Source organism: Dipodomys merriami, unplaced genomic scaffold, assembly GCF_024711535.1.
Source record: "Dipodomys merriami isolate MVZ:Mamm:240054 unplaced genomic scaffold, mDipMer1.0.p SCAF_37, whole genome shotgun sequence".
Classification (NCBI taxonomy): domain Eukaryota; kingdom Metazoa; phylum Chordata; class Mammalia; order Rodentia; family Heteromyidae; genus Dipodomys; species Dipodomys merriami.
This window is the reverse complement of record NW_027205270.1, coordinates 2386398-2411267: the sequence shown is the minus strand read 5'-3', so window position 1 is coordinate 2411267 and position 24870 is coordinate 2386398. Positions and strand designations below refer to the sequence as shown.

The window sequence follows — 24870 nt, the reverse complement described above, 5'->3', positions numbered from 1 at the left end:
GAAAAGGCCAGGGAGATTAGGTTATTGAGTGAGGGGGAGAGAATTGATGAATTAGGTGGATAAATAGACAAGGATCAAGAACACAGGGTATACTGAGGAATTTAAATTTCATTCTAACTATAGCATTGAGCATTAAGGAATAGATAAGTAACACTAGAAGAGTAATCAATATGCATTTTGAAAAACTTACTTAGGCCACTGAGTGGAGAATTGATTGTAAGATATGGGTACAAGAATGAGTTCTAGAAATAGATCTCCCATTGTGGCTATTAAAAGACCTCAAGATGGGAAGATGAGAGATGTTGCCATGTGGCTATCAAAGGGATAGGAGAAAAGAGAAAATAAGGTTTTTGTGTGCCTATTTTATATTATATTTTACAGTCATTGCCCTCTCTAACCTCCAAAGAAAAGTGGGAATGCATTTTACACATGAGAAAATCAAAGGTGAGGTAAGCCGGGAACTAGTGGCTCACACCTGTAATACTAGCTACTCAGAAGGCTGAGATCTGAGGATCACAGTTCAAAGCCAACCCAGGCAGGAAAGTCTGTGAGACTCTTTTTTTTTTTTTTTTTTTGGGGGGGGGGGTCTGGTCGTGGGGCCTGAACTCTGGGCCTGGGCGCTATCCCTCAGCTCTTCAGCTCAAGGCTAGCACTCGACCACTTGAACCATAGCACTACTTCTGGCTTTTTTCTTTTTGCTTATGTGGTGCTGAGGAATCGAACCCAGGGCCTCAGGCATGCAAGGCAAGCACTCTACCACTGAGCCACCTTCCCAGCCCTCCGTGAGACTCTTATCTCCAATTAACCACCAGAAAACTGGAAGTGGTGCTGTGGCTAAAGTGGTAGAGCACTGACTTGAGCTGAATAGCTCAGGGATAGTTCCTCGGCCCAGAGTTCAAGCCCCACGGCTGACCGCCCCCTCCCCCCCCAAAAAAAGGTGAAGTAAGTTAATTTGCCCAATATCATGCAGCCAGTAAGAACTACCTGGATGATCAAAGAGAATTCAAGCCTGTTCTCCCTGGCTACAAAGTTTGTACTCTTCCCACTGAACCACATAGTAGAAGAGATGCCTCCAGTGGGATAGTAGGAAAACACACAAGTTCTGATCCTGCTCTAAGTGAAGTGGGAAAATGTCCACCTTCCCTAAAGTAGCAGCTACATTTTCAGCATTAAGATGGGTATCAGGTAAGTGTGAGAGAAAGTGAGAACAAAGGAGGGCAAAGAAGTTTGTAACACAAAACAGAAATGGAGGATGAGACTCACAGAAAGAGGCATCTAAAAGTTCTGCAGAAAGGAAGTGGGAAGAGCCTGCATTTCTGGGATTGTTGCTGAAAAAAGTTTAGTCATGGTTTCCATCATACATCATACAGATGAGAGGAAAAGTGATGTGTTTAAACCCTGAACTGTCTATGCACGTTACTCTATAGTCTTAGTGTTATGGCTAGAACAACCTACAGGATCTCTCCCATGTAGATGTCTCTTATCCTAATTACTGCCATCTTCACCTGCCCCACTTCAGCCATGCCAACCCCCTCACTGTTCCTAAACTTGTAAAAAGCACTTCCACTTCAGGGCCCTTGTGCCTGCTCTTCTCACTGCCAGAACTACTTCTTTTTTTTTTTTTTTTTTTTTTTTTTTGGGTCCAGTCGTGGGGCCTGAACTCTGGGCCTGGGCGCTGTCCCTCAGCTCTTCAGCTCAAGGCTAGCGCTCTACCACTTGAGCCACAGTGCCACTTCTGGCTTTTTTCTTTTTGCTTATGTGGTGCTGAGGAATCAAACTCAGGGCCTCATGCATGCAAGGCAAGCGCTCTACAACTGAGCCACCTTCCCAGCCCTGCCAGAACTACTTCTATAGTCTGCTCATTCTATTAGAAAGAACCCTGACAACTCAGTACACTCACCCATGCTTTACTTTTCTTAACACTTAATCCAACATCTGTTTCTTATCTACCTCCTCTCATCACTGGAATGCAAGCTCCATGATAGAAGGGATTTTGTCTCTTTTTACCTACTATTGTGTGTCTAGTCCCTAAAACAGTCTTTGACATATTAAGATGCTGCTTGGTGGACATTGTCAAATGAAGATTAAATTGAATAAGGTTCTGAATAGAACTGTTGGGCTGGATTTGGTTTCCAATGGAGCTGATACAGATGTCTGCCTATTGGAGAACTTTTTTTTTTTTTTTCCGGTCTTGGGGCCTGAACTCTGGGTGTGGGTGCCTGTCCCTCAGCTCTTCAGCTCAAGGCTGACACTCTACCACTTGAGCCACAGCACCACTTCCAGCTTTTTCTGTTTATGTGTTGCTGAAGAATCGAACCCAGGGCCTCATGCATGCAAGGCAAGCACTCTACCACTGAGCCACCTTCCCAGCCCCTATTGAAGAACTTTTGATTTCCCCTCCCAGCAGACTCCTGAAGGTACTAGGTGGGCAGAAAGTGAAGTGCATGTGTTTGTGTTGTTGGGAGGGAAGCTGATTATAACTTGCATTTGGCTCCTGGTGGCAACATTGCCTTAGGATGAATCATTTCCATTGATGGCTAAATTAATCCTTTAATAGCTTCATTTCTATGCTTTTATAATCAGAAAAAATGATAAAAGTTTATGGTATATGTAGAAGTTTTATTTTCTCTATGTACATGCATGTGTATATGGCTGTGTAGATAGATTGTTAGACTATATTAGATTTTGCCAGAAAACCACACAGCATCCAGGTACAAAGAACAAAGAAAAGGTTCATTGTCAGTAAAGGGACAGGCAAGACCTCTTCTCATAAGAGTGAATAAGTGCTGGCTATTGTGTCAGGTGACCTTAATAACCTCCTGGGGCTAAGAGGCAGAGACCCCGGTGTGGACCTGTGGACCAGGGTCCCATCACGGCAGGCTAGGATTTATGGCTACTGCCCAAGTAGTAGATAAGGGGTCTTGACAGTTTCTCAGACCTGAAGGTCACTCTAGGGGGATCTTGCTGCCTTCTAAGAGCTGAGGGATAGCGCCCAAGCCCAGAGTTCAAGCCCCATAACCGACAAAAAAAAATTAGGAAAATAAACTTAAGACTTATTGTATTTGAAGACTTATTGAAAATAATACTAACCCACATTTCATCATTTGACACTCAAAACAACGTCCCACCCTGAATGACGAATCCCTCAGGGATGTACTTTAACTCAGAGCCAATTATTTATAATTCCTGAGAGGTCTGGATATTTTTCTCTCCCCAGGTACAGTTACTATGGTGAATAGGCATACGTCCCTTTGGGGAAAGATTAGGAATAGAGTTGCTATATCTAATTAAGTTAGCATAAAATTCAAGGGTCCCAATTTCTCCTTCATTCAACAGATCCTAGACTTTGAACTGATTCAGAGGTGGGAAAAGAGAGAGAGGCTGTGACTTTTTATTATGATAGTTTAAGTCAGAACTCTTTTCATACACCTAAAGGTTGATATATATGTATATATATCAAATAGTAAATATATGTACATATATATAGAGAGAGAGATGTAGTTTTACTGTTTGAGTAGAATCTTAGTGGACTGTCTGTTTTGGTGGTCTGTATGCCCATGTGAGCTACATCAGAGTTTCCTATCAATCAAACTATTTCAACTGTCAATCTGGCCCTGTTGCCTATTAAGCAGCCAAATCCACTTTCTTCTATTGGGTAAGTATCACTCTGTGGCCTCTGCTACTGTGGGATGTGACCAGCTCTACTGAAATGAAAGCATATTATTTCAGGTTGGGCCACAGTACCTGTAATCCTAGTTTCTCAGGAAGCTGAGATCTAGAGGATCTCTGTTTGAATCCTGTAGAAGCAAAAGACATCCAGGAGGTTTTATCTCCAAAATAATCAGCAGGGCTGGAGGTAAGTGGTAGAGTGTTAGCCAAACAAGCAAGCCAAACAAGTCCAAAGCCCTGAGTTTAAACTTGGGTTTGAAGAAAAAAATAAAAAGAATAAATTGTGATAGCAGAATCCCTGTCTGATTTTTCTCTTTTCCATTTCCATCTTTTCCCCCCCCACTTTTATTTTTCTGAGCCAAATGAAAGGAAAACTCTTGGAGTCTTCTTAAGTAGTTTATTTATTTATTCAGTTACTTAGGGAGTAAGTAACCGATCTACATTTGACGAATCCACTGCAAAATTCCAAAATACCCATCTTTGGATTTCTCTAGACCATATTTTGCTATGAGTTCCTGTTTCCTATATTGCAAGTTGACTAGACCACATCAAGTTCTAGTCAACCAAGCAATCAAATTCTCTAAAATTAATTCAAGCCAGTGTATTCCTAATTTTTGGACTCTGTCCACATATATTATACTATAATTTTATATTTTTAATATGACTATTATTATTAAAATGTTATACAAAGAGGTTACCATATTGTAAGTATTATTCATGTCTTATTGAAACAAAATTATAAAACATGAAATTTGTTTGCTAAGTAGGGCTTGACTTTGTAATTAGTCCTCTGGGAGATGGGACAACATGACATGTATTTTGCTACAATGAAAGGAGATGGGGTTGGTGTGAGAACTGGCATTCACTTGCAAGTGAACATCTTAGGAGAGGCAGTAACAAATGCTCCAAGCAGGACAGGAACAAGTGTGGGGGAGGGGGATTAAGGGGAGAGGGTTCTAATGTGAAGAGAGAGGCTCAGTGGAGTTTGAAGTAATTGCTACCAGCCAGATCTGCCCAAATTTCTCCATTCCAATTCTTATAGCACCATTTCATAACCAATCAATGCCCTAGCTTTAACCTAAAAGATCAGGCAGGACGATATAGTCAGTCTCTGTCAATCCATGAAGCCAGCTAACATCCATGTGGGACTACAAGAAGACATGCTTTTAGGACAGCCATAGGAACTCCCTGGTTCTCTAATTATACCTTGGGGCAAGAAGAGAAAACTTTGCTCTTTTCTTATCTTTTTGTTGTTGTTGTTGTTGTTGCCAGCCAAATGACCTTGTGACCTTTTTACATAGTCTATCACTGCAATTGCAACAAGTCATTGTTTGCCAGTCCTAATCACTGGGAAGGCTGAGATCAAGAAGATTGTGGTTCAAAGCCAGCTAGGTCAACAGGAAAAAAACAACAGTATAGTGATGTTTGCCTGTCATCCCAGCCATATTGGGAATGACTGAGGTCCAGGTCAGTCCAGGGAATATTGAGACCCTACTACAAAAAACAAACCAAAAAGGCTATAAGTAAGGTCAAACAGTAGGAGTGCCAGCCTGTAAAGCATGAAGCCCTGAGTTCAAACCCCAGTACCACTGGGAAAAAGTAATAAAAGAAATAGAGGTCTGGGCAGTGACTCAGAGGAATTTCTTCAAGCTGTTGCTCACTAAGAAAAGCAAAATAAACAAAAAGTGTATATGGTATGATCTTTGGAATCTTTTTGATTGATAAAATGAATATATATACTTATGAGTATTATATAAACATAAGGACAGAGAAAAATGCACAGTATGCTTAGGACATAGGTTATAAGGGTGATATGTAAGTGTGAAGTAGAGAAGAAGACATGGAGAGAAGGAAAAAGAAAAAGCTAGGCGCTGGTGGCTCACACCTATAATCCTAGTAATTTAGAAGGCTGAGATCTGATGATCACAGTTCAAAGCCAGCCCAGGCATGAAAATCTGTGAGACCCTAATCACCAATTAACTATCAGAAAACTCAGGTTCAACTTTAACTCAAAGTGGTAGAGTGCTGGCCTTGAGCAGGAAAGTTCAGGGACAATGCCCAGTCCTTGAGTTCAAGACCCATGATCAACAAGAACAACAGCAAAAGAATTCTAGTCAGCTTGTTAATTACATGAATGATTCTGGGAAGGAGGCAATGGTACTCACAGCTAGTTTTCTAGTTTCTACAATTCTCTACATAAAAACAACAGAACAACTAAGTAGCAAAATCAAAGCATATTTAAATATTTATAGTGAAGATTGCCAGATGTAGCAAATAAAATTACAGGATGCTTAAATTTGAAATTCAGAGAAACTAATTTAAAAAATTGTGTCCCAAGCTGGGCGCCAGTGGCTCATGCCTGTAATCCTAGTTACTCAGAAGGCTGAGATCTGAGGATCACGGTTCAAAGCCAGCCCAAGCAGGAAACTCTGTTAGACTGTTATCTCCAATAAAAAACACTAGAAAACCAAAAGTGGCACTGTGGCTCAAGTGGTAGAGCGCCCACCTTGAGCTGAAGAGCTCAGGGACAGTGCCCAAGCCCAGAGATCAAGCCCCAAGACCAACAACAACAACAACAAAATTGTGTCCCAAATACTATGAAGAAATAGAAAAACTAGATATAAATCAAGGAGGGTAACAATGTCAGAAAATCCCAGAGCCAATCACTTTTGTTTTCAACACTACACAAAAGCAACAGAAGAGGGAGCTCTGAGAAATTACAAAAGACTTTCTGGAATGTGTCCTTCTTTTATATATAGTGAATATTCTTTTAAAAAAATTTTAATATGTATTTTTTATTGTAAAGATACTGCACAGAGGGGTTACAGTTACATGAGTAAGGTAATGAGTACATTTCCTATCAAGCATTATTATCCCCTCCTTTGTTTTTCCCCTACCATCTTTTCCCTCCCCTCTTTTTTTAAATTTTGATTGATGGATAATAGATGGATAATAAGTATATATATATATATATATATATACATATATATATTTGTGGAATACAATATGATATGTAAATTCATGTACACAGGGAACTTAGCATATCTACAACTTTAAATACATCATTTGTGGTGAAAACATTTGTAGCTATTTTGAAACATACAATGCACCATTATTAACTGTAATTACCGTACTAAGCACAGCTTATATCTCAGTGTATGTTGTGTCTATCACATTCATTGACGAAAAGATTCACATCTCATTTCTCCCTGCCTTTCAAACCTCTGGAAACAGTATTGTACTCAGCTTTTTCAGATTTTATAGATGAGTGAGATCATTTAGATGTCTTTTCAATGCCTAGTTCATTTTGGTTACTATAATGCTCACCAGGTTCATCCACATTGTTGCTTGGCATTTTTGTGGCTAATTGGAGATGGACTTTCTCAAACTTTTCTGCCCTGGCTGACTTCAAATCTTAATCCCCAAATCTCAGCATCCAACTACATCATTTTCTTAATGTCTAGAAAAAAAATTTCACACAAAAATAAGCAACAAAGTAGTGCCAAGATAAAACTCCACACAAAGTCATTCAAAGAAAAAAGAAAGAAAACACCTGCTGAGATCTGAGGATTGAGATTCAAAGCCAATTCAAGCAGAAACTCGAGAGTCTTATTTCCAATTAACCACCAACAAGCCAGAAGTGGAAGTGTGGCTTTACTGGTAAAGTGGCAGTCTTGGGGTGTGAGGCTTTGATTTCAAATACACACACACACACACACACACACACACACACACACACACACACACACAACTTGTCTTTTTCAGACTGGCTTATTTCCCTTAGTATGATGATTTCTAGTCCCTTTCCCCCATTTTTCATCAGACAACATAATTTTATTACTTTTTTTTTTTTTTGCCAGTCCTGAGGCTTGAACTCAGGGCCTGGGCACTATCCTGAGCTTCTTTTGTTTAAGTTTAGCACTCTACAACTTGAATTACACTGTCACTTCTGGCTTTTTCTTTTCTTCTTCTTCTTTTTTTTTTTTTTTTTTTGTTGGGCATGGGACTTGAACTCTGGGCCTGAGTGCTATCCCTGAGCTCTTCAGCTCAAGGCCAGCACTCTACCACTCTACCACTTCCAATAATTGGAGGTAAGGGTCTCATGGACTTTCTTGCCTGGGCTGGCTTTGAACGGGGCTCCTCAGACCTCAGCCTCCTGAATAGCCAGGGTTACAGGCATGAGCCACCAGTGCCCAGCACTTCCAGCTTTTTCTGTTTATGTAGTACTGAGGAATCGAACCCAAGGCTTCATGAATGCTAGGCAAGTACTCTACCACTAAGCCACATTCCTAACCCCTTTTCCCATTGCTTTTTGTTAGCATACAGATACAAGAGGGTATAAGATGGTTTCATTGTAATAATGAAATAGATGCATCCTTTATTATATTCCTTATAGTCCCTTTTCCTTCTTCCTCATTTTTTTTCTAACAGTGTTTAATGGGTTACATTTTGCTACCTATATTTGTGTGTGTGTGTGTGTGTATATATTTTCTATGTATCTGTATGTCACTCAAGGTCTTGGCATGAAAACGAATTTATCATACATGGTTCAATGAAAAGACTGAATTGAGGAACTATCCACAGCGGTGAGGATTTCTGTGTTCAGAGACTCACCACAGGGAGAAGTTATTATGATCACTAAGCTAAGCCCGTAATGTGAGAGAAAGAATTGCTCCTGAAGTGCGAGGAGAGCTGAAACTACACAGGAGCCACTCAGTAAGAGCTGTGGTTATAGAAGGCCATTTATTTGTATGACTCTGTCAATGAATATACCATAATGCATTAATCTATTCTATTATTGATAGACAAATTTGAGTTAATTGCAGATTTTTGTTAGTGTTGAGCCAGACACTGATGGTTCACTCTTGTACTCCTAAGTACTCAGGAGACTGAGATCTGAGGATTGCAGTTCAAAGCCATCCCAGGCAGGAAAATGTCCTGAGACTCTTATCTCCAATTAACTACCAGAAAACCAGAAATGATACTGTGACTCAAAGTGGTAGAGTGCTAGCCTTGAGCAAAAGAGCTCAGGGACAGAGCCCAGGCCTTGAGTTCAAGGCCCACAGCTAACAAAAAAGAATAGTGTTGCTAAGAATATTCTTCTACATGTGAGTTGGTGGACATTTGCACACATTTCTACTTAAAAATAGAATTTCTGGGTCATAGCATATATGAATCTTCAGCATGTACTGTAAAACTTTTTCAAAGTCTGTATACCAATTTGAATTCTAACAATATGTAAGAATTCCTCTTCCTCTAGTTTTATCAACATTTGCTGGTGAAGATAGACTAGAAAGGAGGATCTACACAGTAAGATAGCAAGATTCTTTTTTTCTTTATTTCTTTTGGGGTGGGTGGGTGGGTGGATGTGGGGGAATACCTATCCTGACACTTAACCCAGGGCCTAGGTGCTGTCCCTGAGCTTTTTTGCTCAGTGTTAGTGCCTCTGGGAAACTTTTACAATATTTTACTAAAGGCAGGTTACAGAACAGGTTCAGTGAAAGGCCATTTGCTGAAAGAAAAGTGTATCTTTCTTTGTGCTTGTGTATGTGTGTGTGTGTAAGTGTGTATGCATGTGTTCAAATAGATTAAGTAGAAGGATTCACTCCAAAATATTAATAATGCTTGACTATTAATATTATGATCACAAGGTTGTTGAAGTTTTAGTCTCTTCTAAATTCTTTAATTTTTCCATATTAAACATCTTTTATGCAAAAAAGTTTAAAAATCTATTCAAACTGAGAGAGAAGGAGGGAAGTGGTAACATTGTCCAAAATGAAATGTACTTATTGCCTGACTTACGTAACTGTAACCCCTTGGTGCATCACCTTTATAATAACAAGAGGTTTAAAAATATCTGTTCAGGGGCTGGGAAGGTGGCTCAGTGGTAGAATGCTTGCCTTGCATGCATGAGGCCCTGGGTTTGATTCCTCAGCACCTCATAAGCAGAAAAAGCCCAAAGTGGCGCTGTGGCCCAAGTGGTAGAGTGCTAGCCTTCAGATGAAGAGCTGAGGGACAGCGCTCAGGCCCAGAGTTCAGGCCCCACGACTGACCAAAAAATAAAAATAAAAAAATCTGTTCAAAACTATGTCTCTTATCCATTAAATACTCTATCAAAGTAACCTTTTGTTCTCCGATGGCATCTTAATTTGACAAATTGGCAAAATCAATCCATTGTGTAAAGCCTTAAGCAAAATTCAGCAATGGCTTCAATCCCTTGCTCTCCTGCTCTGTGGTCTTTTTTGTTAAATCTGATTTCTCTACACCTAATATCCCATTCCTAGTGACTTTCTGGAGCTTGGATTTAAAATTACCCTGTTTTTCTTTGTTTTCCCAGATTTTTATTTTCTTTATTTTGCTTATAAAAGACATGCTCCAAAATCTCTTGACACAAACCAGGTAAGTGGCTTACACTAAAAAATAACAAATTGTAACAATGTATTGTTTGTATACATAAATACTTGCATTATATTAAAAATAATAACTAGACTTCTTGAAGTGTTTACTGTTTGTTACACATGGGTTAGTTAAATGCTAGGTTCTGGGTGCTGATGGCTTACTCCTGTAATCCCAGCTACTCAGGAGGCTGAGATCTGAGGATTACAGTTTGAAGTTAGTCAGGGCATACAAATTCAAGAGACTCTTATGTCCAATTAACCATTTTAAAAAAATGTCAGAAGTGGAATTTGTTAGGTTTTTAAAAAGAGGTAGCGGAGTTAAGAACAGCACCACGCACATGGTATTCAGGTAAGGGGTAGGATTATTCATTGTTCTGGCTGGCACCAGGCCATGTTGACCCTCCACACTGCTGGGAAAGGCCTCGGAAAGAGAGAGAGCTGGGAAAGAGAGAGAGAAAGAGAGAGAGAGCTGGGGAAAAGAGCTAAGAGAGAGCTAGAAAAGAGAGAAAATAGCTAGAAAATAGGATAGCTAGAAAAGAGCAGAGAGAGAGAGTCTGGGCCTGGGCTAGGCCTTATCTAGGGTATGGGCGGAGAAAGGTGTGGCCACATCAAATTCAGATGTGACCTTCCAGGTGTCCCAGTTGCCTAGGTAATGCAGGTACTGGGTGGAGACTTTGCTGTGAGGAGGGTGGAGTCTGCTCGCCATCCAGGAGAGGACCTTACAGAATTGTGGCTCAAGTAGTAGAGTACTTGCCTTGAACAAAAAAGCTCAGGGACAGTGCCCAGGCCCTGATTTCAAGCCCCTGCCACCACTCCCCTACACACACACACAAAGAAGAAAGGAAGAAAGAAAAGAAAGAAAGAAAGAGAAAGAAAGAAAGAAAGAAAGAAAGAAAGAAAGAAAGAAAGAAAGAAAGAAAGAAAGAAAGAAAGAAAGAAAGAAAGAGAAAGAAAGAAAGAAAGAAAGAAAGAAAGAAAAAACAGGGAAGAATGAAGGGAGGGAAGGAAAGAGGAAAAGAAGGAAGGAGGGAAGGAAGGAAGGAAGGAAGGGAGGGAGGGAGGGAGGGAGGAAGGGAGGGAGGGAGGGAGGCAGTATGCCTGTATAGAAATGTCACAACAAAATCCTGCTTTTGTCATGAAAAAGGAAAAGAAAATAGAGAGGGGAAAGGAGCTGGTAATGAATAAGTGCCAAGAAAGTGGGAAGGAGTCCTAGCTTAGATGGAGAACTTTCTTTCACTAAGTAGGAGGGAAGAAAAATGGCTGGGTTGAGAGAAAACTTAGTCTGTAAATGGTTGGGAGAGTTGTGGACTGATAACTTCAGTTCTCCTAGAGGCATAAGCAAGTCCTTAGCTAAAAAAGCAGAGGATTTGAGGAGAGAATGAAGAGATCAGATTACTGCTGGAGAGAGGGGAAATGGCCTAACTTCTGACTTCTAGAAAGATTAATGGGAAATTATAAGGGTCCAGATGACATTGAAAACTACAATGAGAAATCACTCTCACCCGATGCTGGTGGCTCACACCTATAATCCTAGCCACTCAGGAGGCTGAAAACTAAGGATTGCTGTTCAAAGCCAGCCTGGGCAGGAAAGTCTGTGAGATTCTTATTTCCAATTAACCACCAGAAAACGGGAAGTGGCTCTGTGGCTCTGTGCTTACTTTGAGCTGAAGAGCTCAGAGACAGCACCCAAGTCCAGAGTTCAAGCGCCAGGACCAACAAAAGAAAAAAGAAAAAAAAACACTCTCGTGTGAATTTCTCAGCTGAGTGAAAGAATGCTTGGCTTAACTGAGATAGGACTCGATAGACAAGTAGTCTGATAGAATAAGCAGCAAGGAGGATAGAGAAATGAACAGGATAAAAGAAGGATTCAGGATTCCAGATCCAGTAAGAAATAAATGATAAGCCAGGTGCCAGTGGCTCACACCAGTAATCATAACTACACAGGAGGCTGAGATCCAAGGATTGTGGTTCAAAGCCAGCCCAGGCAGAAAAATCCCCGTGAAGCTCTTATCTCCAATTAACCACTCAAACAACAACAGAAATGACACTGTGGTTCAAGTGGGAATGCTAGCCTTGAGCACAAAGAGGCACAGGGACAGTGCCTAGGTCCTGAGTTCAAGCCCTGTAACCTATGAGGAGGAGGAGGAGGTGGAGGGGGGAGGAAGTACATGATGGTATAAGGATACTGATTTCATCTGGGAGAATGTGGAATGGGCCCAGGATCTGAGGGTGAGTGTGTAGTCAGGAGGAGATTATAATGGAAATGCATCACAAGAAATGCCAGATTCCAGAACCAGTCCTATAAATGTTTTAAACCTCATTTTCAATATTTACAATGACACCTCAATATAGTGGTGGGTATTTGTGGGAGGGTACTGGAGCTTGAACTTGTGGCCTGGGCATTGTCCCTTGAGTTATTTTGCTCAAAGCTGGTGCTCTACCACTTGAAGCACACCTCTACTCCTGGCTTCTTGCTGATTAATGGGACATAAAAGTCAGTCACAGAATGTCCTTCCTGGGTTGGCCTCTAACTATGATCCTCAGATCTCAGCCTCCTGGGTATCTAGGATTACAGGGGCGATTCTGCAATGAACCTGCCATAGCATAGTCTTTTTCAGTTAAAACTACATGGCCAGCATTAGCCTAGAATACTGTTTTGTTTGAGCAGCACACGATGTAACTGGCATGTGTTTAGAGGCCAAATTGACAAACAAGAGAGAATGTGCTTTAGGTTCTAGAATCACAGTGAGGGCCTCAAGGTTCTTCCACAAGAAGTGCAAAGGAACTGAGGTCAACCCAGGAAACACAGATCCTTGGCTCCCACTGTGTTCTCACTCCCCGACTCATACTCTTCAACGGAAAGGCAGAGAGGCAACTGTGCTATTTAAACTGTTCCTTCTCTCCAGTTCTCATTTTCCCCCAGACTGTAGACCAAATTTAAATTAGTTAAAAACATGAATGATGTGATTCAACTATTTTAGGAATAAGAGAACGAGTGAGCTGAAATAATTGGAGGCTGTGGTCTGTGTGAATCATCAGAGACTAAGATTTCAAAGGTTCAGAAGGTTGACAGGGCCAAAGGACAAGTACCAAATAGCTGCCATTACCAATTAATATGCTGCTTCCACAAAGCTCATCCTAGACGGGGAAGGAGAATAGAGAAGATGAGTGAGGGTGAATGTGGTAGAAGTACTTTATTTGCATGTATGAACATCAGATGATGGAATCTATTGAAGTAGTTTTCAGAAGGAGGGTTGACAGAGGGAGTAAGGTTGATGGTGCACAGTGTTTACCTGCCTGGAAATTTTGTAATGAAATTCCTCTTGTATAACAAATACATACTAGGGGTTGGCAAGATGGCTCCGTGGTAGAGTGCTTGCCTTGCATGCCTGAGACCCTGAGTTCGATTCCCCAGCACCACATAAGCAAAAAGAAAAAAGCCAGAAGTGGTGCTGTGGCTCAAGTGGTAGAGCACTAGCCTTGAGCTGAAGAGCTGAGGGACAGCGCCCAGGCCCAGAGTTCAGGCCCCACAACTGGACCCCCCCCAAAAAATACATACTAATAAAAATCATTAAAAAAAAAAAATCTCCCTCCATAGCTGGACATTGGTGGCTCACACCTGCAATCCTAGCTACTTGAGAGGCTGAGACCTGAGGCTCACAGTTCAAAGCTAGCTGGGGAAAATCAGTAAGACTCTTTCCTCCAATTAACCATTAAAAGGAACTATAGCCTAAGTGGTAGAATGCCAGCCTTGAGAAAACAAAACCCTCAGAGACAGCACTGAGTTCAAGCCCTGAGACTGGTACACATACACATCCCCACACACAAATCTCCCCCCTATCCAGCTTGCCCTCACACTCTACACAATTTGTTACCTAGTTCTGGTCTTACTTGTATACCCAGTCACAGACCCATTTGCAAGTAACTTTAATTTTTTTCTCTCTCTTTTCTAAGACAGAATCTCACTGTAGCACAAGTTGACCTTGACTTGTGGCCCTCCTGCACCAGATTCTCACATGCTCTGGTTACGTGTGTGTGTGTGTGTGTGTGTGTGTGTGTGTGTGTGTATACAATCTCAGTCTATCTTCTCCCTCTTCTTTCTTTCTTTGTCTCCCTCCCTTCCTCCCCTCGCTCCTTCCTTCCCTCCCTTCCCTCTCTTCCTTCCTTCTTTCCCTCCCTCCCTCCCTCCCTTCCTTCCTTTCTTCCATCTTTCCTTCTTTTCTTCCTTCCTTTCTTCCCTCCCTCCCTCCTTCCCTTCCTTCCTTCCATCTTTCCTTCGTTTCTTCCTTCCTTTCTGCCCTCCCTCCCTCCCTCCCTTCCTTTCTTCCTTCCTTCTTTCCTTCCTTCCTTCCTTCCTTCCTTCCTTCCTTCCTTCCTTCCTTCCTTCCTTCCTTCCTTCCTTCTTCCTTCCTTCTCTTTACCTTTTTCTGCCAGTTCTGGGCTTGAACTCCAGTCCTTGTGCTCTCCTTTGGCTTTTTTGCACAAGTTTGGCTCACTTCTGCAATTTCATGACCCTTTCTTCTTCCAATATACCTGCCTAGTCAGGCTCAACTATTTGACTATTAATGCACCTGAGCAATTGCAAATCATTGTTGAACCTGTTTCTTTCCAGCATTTCCTGCCTATTTGGACCAATTTCCCTTTAAATTCATGAGTGCAAATCTAAAGTGTGATTGTAAATCTGTTCCTGTCTGACAATCTCTATATCTCTTTAATTAGATGTAAAGACCTTTCTTAAAGAATTCTGTTTTAAAGTGTCTTCTGTCTCCTCAAACCTCCAACACCCTTTCCACCCCCTTTTCTCAGCTGAAGACCTCATGTCATATGTTACTAATCATTGTGACAGGAACATTCTCACCTTTCACCACAAGATCTGCCTCCTCCCATTCACATCCATACATTGACTTCCTTCCTTTCACAGTGGATGAATCTTAACTCTAGGTTCAACTCTTTCATTTCCATCTCTTTTTACCTTAAGATCTTGTGGCTACAACTATTCTCTTGTGCTCTTCCATCATTAACTTTTCTCTCTCTACTAAATTATTTTCATCACTTGAACACAGGTCTTCAGATCTACCACCTTTGAAAATCCTACCTACATTCTTTCTCTAGCTATTGCTCCATTTATCCATCCTTCTTTAAAGCAAAACTTCCCAAACAACTTGCCTGTTCCCACCCTTATGAGCGCCTTACATGTCCTGGAGCTTGTACTCAATTCATGGGCACTGAAATTGAGCTTTGTGCTCAAAGCTAGTGCTCTGGATTTTGGCAGTTAATTGAAGATGAAAGTCTCAGACTTTCCTACCTGTGGTGGCTTCAGACCATGATCCTTAGATCTCAGCTTCCTGAGTAGCTAGGCCTATAATTGTGAGTCACCAGTGACTGGTTCACATCTGCTCTTTATTTCATTCCTTCATTCCACTGAAATTGAATTTATCAGGGTCATCAGTTATCCTCCAAGTGGCCAAATCCACTGGCATCTTATTCAGCCTCTTAGCAACTTTCAACTTAGGTAACTATTTTATCAGCCTTGCCTATCAAGGAACTACAATCTCTTAGTCTCCCTTCAACGTCTTTGGCTACTTCTCTCCTCTACTCCTTCTCTGACCAACTGTTAAATGTCAGTAGGCCCCATGACTTAATCTAGACCCTCACCTTTTCTTCTCAATTTTTCTGGAGAAAACTTATCCAGTTTCATGACTTTAAATACCATCCTGTGATGATTCCCAAAATTATATTCTAGTTCTGTTTCTGCCTTAAGCTACAGGGTTACATATTTAATTGCCTGCTTGACATCTAAGATTTCTAACAGGAAGCTAAAATTTAACGTGACTAAATCAGAATTTTTATTCCATACAATGTCTCCAAGTTAAAATTTAACATGACTAAATCAGAAATTTTATTCTGTACAATGTCTTTAGTGTGTTCTGTCTCCCCAAATTCTATGATCATCCAGGATGTATTGATTTTCTACATAACAAATAAACAAAGCCTTAGGAGTTTAAGCCAACACTCATTTATTAGTACCCAATTTCTAGAGCTTAGAAGTCAGACATGGCTTAATTGGGTTCTCTGCCTGAGGGCCTCACCAGGCTACAGTCCAAGCATCAGCTAAATCTGCAGTCTCCCTGGAGGCATGGCTGCAGAAGAATCGCCTGCCAGGCTCTCATTGGTTGTTTGAAGAATTCGTTTTTCTTGCAGCAGCAGAACTAAGAGCTCTAGTTTCCTGTTGGAAGCTTTCCTTAGCTCCAAGAGGTTGCCCAGAGCTCTTTGCCTTCCAACCACTTATGTCATGCAGCTTGCTTTTCAGAGTCAGGGGAAATTCTATGTAACACAATGTACCCTGGATATCTATTTGTTAGAGACAAGTTAGAGGTCCCAACTATATACAAGAGAGGGTTACCAAAAGTGTGGACACCAGAATGCAGAAATCATGGCATCCACCTTAGATTCTATTCATAGCATGAAGTGAGTTGTTGCTATTGTTTTTTGCCTTCCTGTTCAAAAAGTAACTACTGATCCAACATGTGGGTGAATGTACCACACACAAACACACACACACACACACACACACACACACACACACACACACACACACACACTTGTTTTTTTGGTCGGTCATGGGTCTTGAACTCTGGGCCTGGACGCTGTTCCCCAGCTCTTCAGCTCAAGGCACTTTCGGTTTTCTGGTGGTTAACTGGAGATAAGAGCCTCTCGGACATTCCTGCCCAGGCTGGCTTTGAACTGCAATCCTCAGATCTCGACCTCCTGAGTAGCTAGGATTACAGGCATGAGCCACTGACTCCCGGCCTACACACATTTTATTTTATATTTTTGGGGTCCAGTTGTGGGGCCTGAACTCTGGGCCTGTGGGGCCTGAACTCTGGGCCTGGGCGCTGTCCCTCAGCTCTTCAGATAAAGGCTAACGCTCTACCACTTGAGCCACAGGGCCACTTCTGGCTTTTTTCTTTTTGCTTATGTGGTGCTGAGGAATCAAACCCAGGGCCTCAGGCATGCAAAGCAAGCGCTCTACCACTGAGCCACCTTCCCAGCCCCTAACACACACATATTTTTAATGATATGTTACTATTATCTTGGAGATAGTACAGTCTAAATTTGTATTGCCTAAGAAAAAATTTGTGAGTTGGAAACTGTGGCTCATGTCTGTAAACCTGGCTATTAGGAGGCTGAGATCTGAGGATGATGGTTTGAAGCCAGGAAAGTCCATGAGACTCTGATCAATTAATTACCAAAAAGTTGGAAGTAGAGCTGTAGCTCTTAAGTGGTAGAGCATTAGCTTTGAGCAAAAAACTGCAGGGACAGCACCCAGGCCCTGTTTTCAAGCCCCAGGACTGGCACACACACACAAAAAAAAATGTGAGTGTTTTGTTGAACACTTAGAGGTGGATTAGGGGTGGATTGGGTGGTACTAGGGTTTGAACTGTGACCTTGCCCTTGTCGATCAGGTGCTCTACCACTTGAATCACAACCCTAAGAAAAAAAAATTCTCCTTAACCCCACATAGGTTTTGTGTCACCTCTAGCCTCAAGGGAGAAAGGACAAAGTGAGTTCCTCTGGCCAATTTTACCGCTCCCCCACCCCCCATGTCTCTACTTGCCACTCAAGGCAGTAGTGTCTAGCTTAAGGTCAGGGCCTGTTGCTAAACTACTTCTTTATAACCTCTGTTTAGCTACACAAATTGTTTCTGGAATTGCCCTTCCTCTTCACTCCTAGGGAATTAAACTAAAAACCAAAGCATACCTTCCCTCCAATGCCTGACAGTGAAAGAGGGTGAGAAAGGGCTGTTCCTCTTTGAATTATATAACCAATTCCCTCTTGATTGACATTTTAAGTAATCTTGATTTCCTTTTCTAAATCTGTGCTCTGCTCTGTCATGAGTGTTTTGCTATTTCAATCCATCTCAAACTGGTTTTGAAAGTAGGTGAACAGAAAGGAACCAACTAAAAATAAGTAAACATGTACATTTGTTAATTTCCTGAGTTCTACTTAGATGCTCTGACTGGGTAAAAACTGAGGAGAGATCAAAAAGCAGCCGATCTACAGTATAAATGGTGTAAGCCTTCAGTGTGCTGAAAGATTTACTAGAGTGTGTTACTAGAGCAAGTGTGATGGAAGGACTGGTATTCAAAGTAGAATGAATGGAGATACCAGAGGAATGTAGAAATCAATGGGGTCATACGTTTCTATACTATTTCTTTGGCCTCTCATGACCACATAATTTATTCCTGCTGCAAAGGAAATGGTCCAAAGCCTGTTCTGTTGTTATTTTAGTTCTTTTTTTCCTTTAAAATGATTTTTTTAATTTTAATTTTATTGTAAAGGTTTTTTTACAGAGGGGTTACAGTTATGTAAGTAAAGCAATGAGGATATTTCTTGTCGAACATTGTTACCTCCTCTCTTGTTTTTCTCCCACTTTCCCTTCCCTCCCTCCTCCTCCCCTCTTTTAGTTTTTATTGATTATCTTCTTGTTGTTCTGGATACTTTGGTGCCCAAAGCAAACTTTCCCTGGCACATAGGTGCTTCAAAGGAAAGTATTTAAAAGAAAATATTACAGGGTCTTCCCAGAAACACTTCTGAGAGGGCAGAAGTTGGATGCTAGCCTTATGGTCATGCAGCCACTTTTCTCCTATAGCAGGTTTTAAAGGGAGCTTTTCACAGCCCACATAGCCCCTCTATAGTATGCTGGCACTGAAAAGGGTTAGAACCATTATCATGGTGTTACAGGCACCTCTCATTGGGTCCTTTGAACAATTCAGGAGAAAGTGCCTAGAGGAAAATTAGACTTCTAATTATGGATTGGCCTGCTGAGATAATGTTTGCAGGCATATTTTTCCATGATTAAATCAGGAGCACACTATGCAAAGGAGATATTTCTGTTCTTGCCTCTTTGAAAGTGGCTTTTCTGTCACTAAATTATCTGTCCCAGCAGATCTTCTTTGAGTTCAGTAAAATTGCATCATGAGTTTTCTTTTTTATTTTAAGTTGAAAATTACTCAGCTTAGGAGAATATAAAAAAGAAGTTAGGCTACTAATTGTCATGCTAAAAGAGTTGTGTTTCTACAGCAAACATGAGCATAGTACCTAACTGCCACTGGAAACTAGGTTTTTCCCTCAAAAATCCATTCCTGGTCTGGACACTTGGCTTAGCAGCAGAGTACCTGCCTAACAAGTGTACGGATCTGAGTTCAAAACCACAATAACCAGCCAGGAGCTGATGGCTCATGCCTATAATCCTAGCTACTCAGGAGGCTGAGCTCTGAGGATTGAAGTTCAAAGCCAGCCTAAGCAGCAAAGTCTATGAGACTTTTCTCTCCAATTAACCACCAAAAAGCCAAAAGTAGACATGTTGTTCAAGTGTTCCAGCCTTAATCAAAAAAAAATAAGGGAAAGAGCCAGACTCTGAGTTCAAGCCCCAGTACTGGCACCAAAAAAAAAAAAAAAGATGACTTTGAAATAAAACTAATTTATGTTTCTTATATTAAAAGCAACATATTACCCCAAATTACACAAACATTAGTCTAGATATTTTTATACATATGTGCAAAATGTTAACAACAGCTTTATTGAGATATAATTCACAAGGCACACAATTCACCTGTTGAAATGTATGTGATTCACTTACTTATAATTTTTTTCACAGATCTGTGCAACCATGTCATAATATTTTTAACACTCACAAAAGAAATCCTATTAGTAATCATCCTTTCTTCTCTTTCCTAAGTTGAGAGATACCTTCTGTTATCATGAAATAGGGTTGCTATGAACATTTGGATACAGGCTTTTATGTAAACATGTTTATATTTATTTTTCTTGGGTGGATATCTACAAGTTATTTAATAATTCGATGTTTAATATTTTGTGTAAAATAGCATAAAATTAGCCATTTTTACCAATTTAAGTATAAAAATCAACATCATTGAGTATAATCACACTGGTTTGCAGCCACCATCACCACCAGAGTTTTTTCCTTATAAAACTGAAACTTGGGGGGCTGGGAAGGTAGCTCAGTGGTAGAGTGCTTGCCTTGCATGCATGAGGCCCTGGGTTCGATTCCTCAGCACCACATAAGCAAAAAGAAAAAAGCTGGAAGTGGCGCTGTGGCTCAAGTGGTAGAGTGCTAGCCTTGAGCTGAAGAGCTGAGGGACAGCGCCCAGGCCCAGAGTTCAAGCCCCACGACCAACCAAAAAAAAAAAAAAAAAAAACTGAAACTTGGGCCATTATGCCTGTAATCATAGCTACTCAGAAGGCTAATATCTGAGGATGGATGTCCAAAGCCATCCCCAGCAAGAAAGTCCATGAGACTCTTATCTCCAATTAACTACCAGGAAATAGGAAGTGTCACTGTGGTTCAAAGTGGTAAAATGCTAGCCTTGAGCAAAAAAAGCCCAGGAATAGTGCCCAGGCCCTGAGTTCAAGCCCCATAACTGACGAAAAACAAACAAACAAAAAACCTTGAAACTTGGTACTCATTAAACAATCACGCTGCATTCTATCCTCTGTCCAGCCCCTGTCAACCTCTATGGCACTATCTCCCATGAATTTAACTTTCTAAGAAACTTCTGAACTATTTCCTAAAATATATGCATCAATTTTTTTAACAATCCCAACAATATATGAAGATTGAAACAAGATCTTTCTATGTAATCCTGGATGTCCTTGAACTCCTGATTGTCCTGTAGACTCCTGAGTACTGCAATTACAGGCATATATCACATGCCTGCAGGTTTATTCCTAGTTCTTCACAAGGCTGTGAAAATTGGGGCAATATTTTCTTTGGAGTATAAGAGGAGAAGTAAAATCAATTATGTGAGTTGATTATATAATTCTAATTAGACATAAATCATGAGCAAGGAATGCTTTTACAATAAGTAGGCATATTTTTTAAACTATCAAGAGCTGGAAGCTCATGACTCACACCTATAATCCTAGCTACTTAGGAGACTGAGATCTGAGGATCATGGTTCAAAGCCTACATGGGCAGTAAAGTCTATGAGAATGTTGTCTCCAATTAACCACCAAAAAGCCAGAAGTAGAGCCATGATTCAATTGGTAGAGTGTTAGCCTTGAGCACAGGGACAGTGCCCAGCCCTGAATTTAAGCCTGAGGACTGGCACCAAAAAAAAAAAGTTAAGAGGTGAATTACATTATAATACTGTTATTGTTAAACTATATTTACAAGCCTATAGTTGCTAAATAACAGACAATGAAATATCAGTGTATCCAAGAGAAGTGACTTCATGCACCTGAACATAACTTTAAAACTGACCTGTCACATCCTGGACCTTAGATAAAGAGATAATCAATTCTTATCAGTTCATGGTTATTATCACACTTGTTTTGGTCGAGGCTCTTGTCTAGTTTGTTTGATATTTTAATCACCATTCCCTATCATCTATTCATGTACCTTACTCCCACTCTGTATGTACACACTGAATTTAGAGTATAATCTTGGCTAGTGTAGAGCACTTTGCTTGCGCAAAGCCCTGAGTTAGATCCCCAGCAAATAAATAACTTCATTAATAATATACTTTAATTTATAAGTCTCAGTATTGTTTAGATTTTATTTCTCTGCTTTTCATTTGCTGATCTATATTAACTAAAGCTAACATCTAACCTATTAAAAACCCGTATCTCTCAGAGTTTGTTCAGTTGTTATTTTATGTTTTTCTTTTCTTTTTTTTTTTTTGTTGGTAGTGGGGCTTGAATTCTGGGCCTGAGCACTGTCCCTCAGCTCTTCAGTTCAAGGCTAGTGCTTTGCCACTTGAGCCACAGCGCCACTCTGGTTTTCTGGTAGTTTATTGGAGATGAGAGTCTCATGGACTTTCCTGCCCAAGCTGGCTTTGAGATCCTCAGATCTCAGCCTCCTGAGTAGCTAGGATTAGGGGTAAGCCACCAGTGCCCGGCTTCATTTTATTAGGTCTTATGTATCTGCATGTGTATGTCTGTATATGTGTGTTTCTGTCTTATTTGAGAGTTTCTTGATTTTAATCGATTGATCTTACCCATTTATATTTATTGAGATTGTGAGGACTTATTTAATATTTGCTATGTAAGATATTTCACTTTTACTTTTCACTAGATAGATAAAAGTGAATGCTTTGCCAGGCATAGAGACACTCACCTGGAATTCCAGTTAATCTGGAGGCTAAAGGAAGAAGATCACAAGTTCAAGACTGGTCTGGGTAAGTTAGTGAGACCTGTTTTAAAATAAAATATGATATGACTGAGAATGTGGCTCAGTAGTAGAGGGATTGCCTCATATGTGTAAGCTGCTAGATTCAAACCCCAGTACTGAAAAATAATAAATGTAAAATAATCACTTTACTGCAAAATTGTAACTGATACAGAACTGTAAAGAACCATAAAATTGCCAGGCACTGGTAGTTTATAATCCTACTACTTATAATCCTACTACTCAGGAGCCTGAGATCTGAGCATTGTGGTTCAAAGTCAGCCCTGGGGAAGGAAAATCCATGAGATTCGTATCTTCAATTAACCACTAAAAAACTGGAAGTGTAACTGTACTCAAAGTGGTAGAGTGCTAGCCTTGAGCAGAAACATTCAGGGACACTGCTTAGCCCTTGAGTTCAAGCCCCATGACTGACAAAAAAAATCATAAAAGTTTCAGGTATCAGTGCTCATGCCTATAATCCTAGCTACTCCGGAGGCTGAAACCTGAATATTATGGTTGGAAGCCAGTTAAAGCCGAAAAGTCTGTGAGATTCCATCACCAATTAACTATGGAAAGCCAAAAGCAAGCAAGCCAAGAGAACAAGCAAAACTCTGCCATACTGGTGCAATAAATACATAAACAAACTCACAAAACCTTTCAAGAAAATTAGTATATTTTATTCTAAAGCAAGTTTCTTACAAGTGTGTAGGCAATCTGTAAATGGCTTCACACATAAACACATTCTGAGAATTCTAATAAATCTGAATGGAGAAATCTATTGGAGGAAGAACATAGGTCTGACAAGGGTTCAGTGGAAAAACTGCAACCAAAGAATGGCAGAGAGCACTGGAGGCCAAGACAAACACACACTGTGGGTATGATGGAAGTACCAAGTATAAATGACTTCGAAATATATAACTGACAAAATTTAGATAGGAAGGGAGAACAGGCAGGCTAAGTATAAACATGTTTTGATATGAATGTGTTGCTTCATCTTTAATAGTTTGAACTACATATCTGCCAAATCAAGTGAGAGACAGGAATATATTTAAAGACACAAAGTTTAGCACCAAGGCTATCTATTGAAGACTATCTATTGAAATTAGTTGGAGGGAGGTGGGGGTAGAGGATAAGGAAAGAAAGTAGATATATTTAATCATAGGTTATAGTGGGGAATTAACACCCTATCTAAGGAAGCAGAAGCTTGAGCGACTCAAAATTTCCAGGTAAAATCTGGAATAAAAATACAACTCTTTCAAATTATTAGAAAAGCACACATTCAAAATCAATCACTGAGAAATCTGAAAAAGATTGGTATCTGTATTAATAACAATATTAATTGTGTTATAGTTTTGCAAAAACTTGCCATAGTGTGGAAAATGGGTAATAGAGTTCTTCTAAATGCATGTGAACCTATAATTATATCAATAAAAATTTAATGGAAATGAAAATAAATCAAATACAGAGCAAAAGAGTTTAAAGCTAAAAAAGACTATCTATTTATAATATATTGCAAAAATAAAGCCAAACAAGTCATCCTAGCTGGTAATTCAGCAAAACCTAAGTATTCTGATACAAAGAGCTTTAGACTAATCAGAAGGCAGAGCCAACCTAGATGTTATCTTCTAGAGATACACCTAAAACAAATTAGCACACCATTTCTTCCCATTGCCTGGCTTTTAGTATGTGTTATTTTTCATTGTTAAGATAACATTACATTTCATTCTATAACCTTGATTTCTTTAGTATTTATTTCCATCTGTATGTTTAAACTGGTTTTGCAAGCAACACTTCCAAAACACCATTATCAATTCTTGTTTTGATTCTACTTCTGTCATTACAATGTATTTTTCAAGACAGGTTTAGGTGGGAACAGCAACAAGAAGAATGGTAACAGTACAAAACGTCTTAACTTTGGTTCAGCTCTTGCTATGTACCCACAGTCACTTTAAATTATCTCATTTAGCCCTCAAAACAACCTTATGTCTTGAAACTATTATTACTCCTATTTTATAGTTCCTTGTTCCTTAAACACAGTAATTTTACTTTCTTCTAACTTCGTATCTAAAATTGCATATTCCCTCTCTACACCAGCATTAAATTATATCCTCAAGAATGTACAGATTATTGTACTAAGGATTATGATTATTTAAGCTTAGCAAACAAAAGACCCTACTACTCTTAGAAGGAAGAGGAGGCTTAAAAAAGTAATAGTAACATTTTGTTCTATTACATTTGGGAGTCCAACAGACTAAGCCCTGAACATTTGACTTCAGGAACCCTCCATTTACCCATGAAAGAAGAGATTGAGGAGGAAATGAAAAACTTAGGAGCAAGATATTTTCTTACATGGATAGGAAAGAAGTATAGCCAAAGGAACAGTTGTCCTATGATCTAAAAGTACTCAAGGCCATGTAATAAAATAAGAGGGACTGCTTTATCTTAAATTTCAATTAAAAAGGAAAAAAACAGAATAACTAGTTTTCAAAATTATTGGTTGTGGAATCATACAGAAATCCCAATTGAGGTAGTAATGGAGAAAACAATTACAAAATTCCTATGTGTGGACCCACATAGCCAATCATTTATTTCTGTGTTGCTTCAAGAATT

At 40.0% G+C, this 24870-nt stretch overlaps 1 long non-coding RNA gene across 1 annotated transcript in view; it reads left to right on the top strand.

The window, feature by feature from the left end:
• The window catches only part of LOC138804636 (uncharacterized), a 29988-nt gene that overhangs the window by 4807 nt on the left and 311 nt on the right, over positions 1-24870 (top strand). Inside the window, exons 3-4 of the long non-coding RNA XR_011365309.1 lie at positions 10007-10068; positions 22168-22270. This is a non-coding gene — a long non-coding RNA (uncharacterized lncRNA). The remainder of the gene's footprint in view (positions 1-10006; positions 10069-22167; positions 22271-24870) is intronic.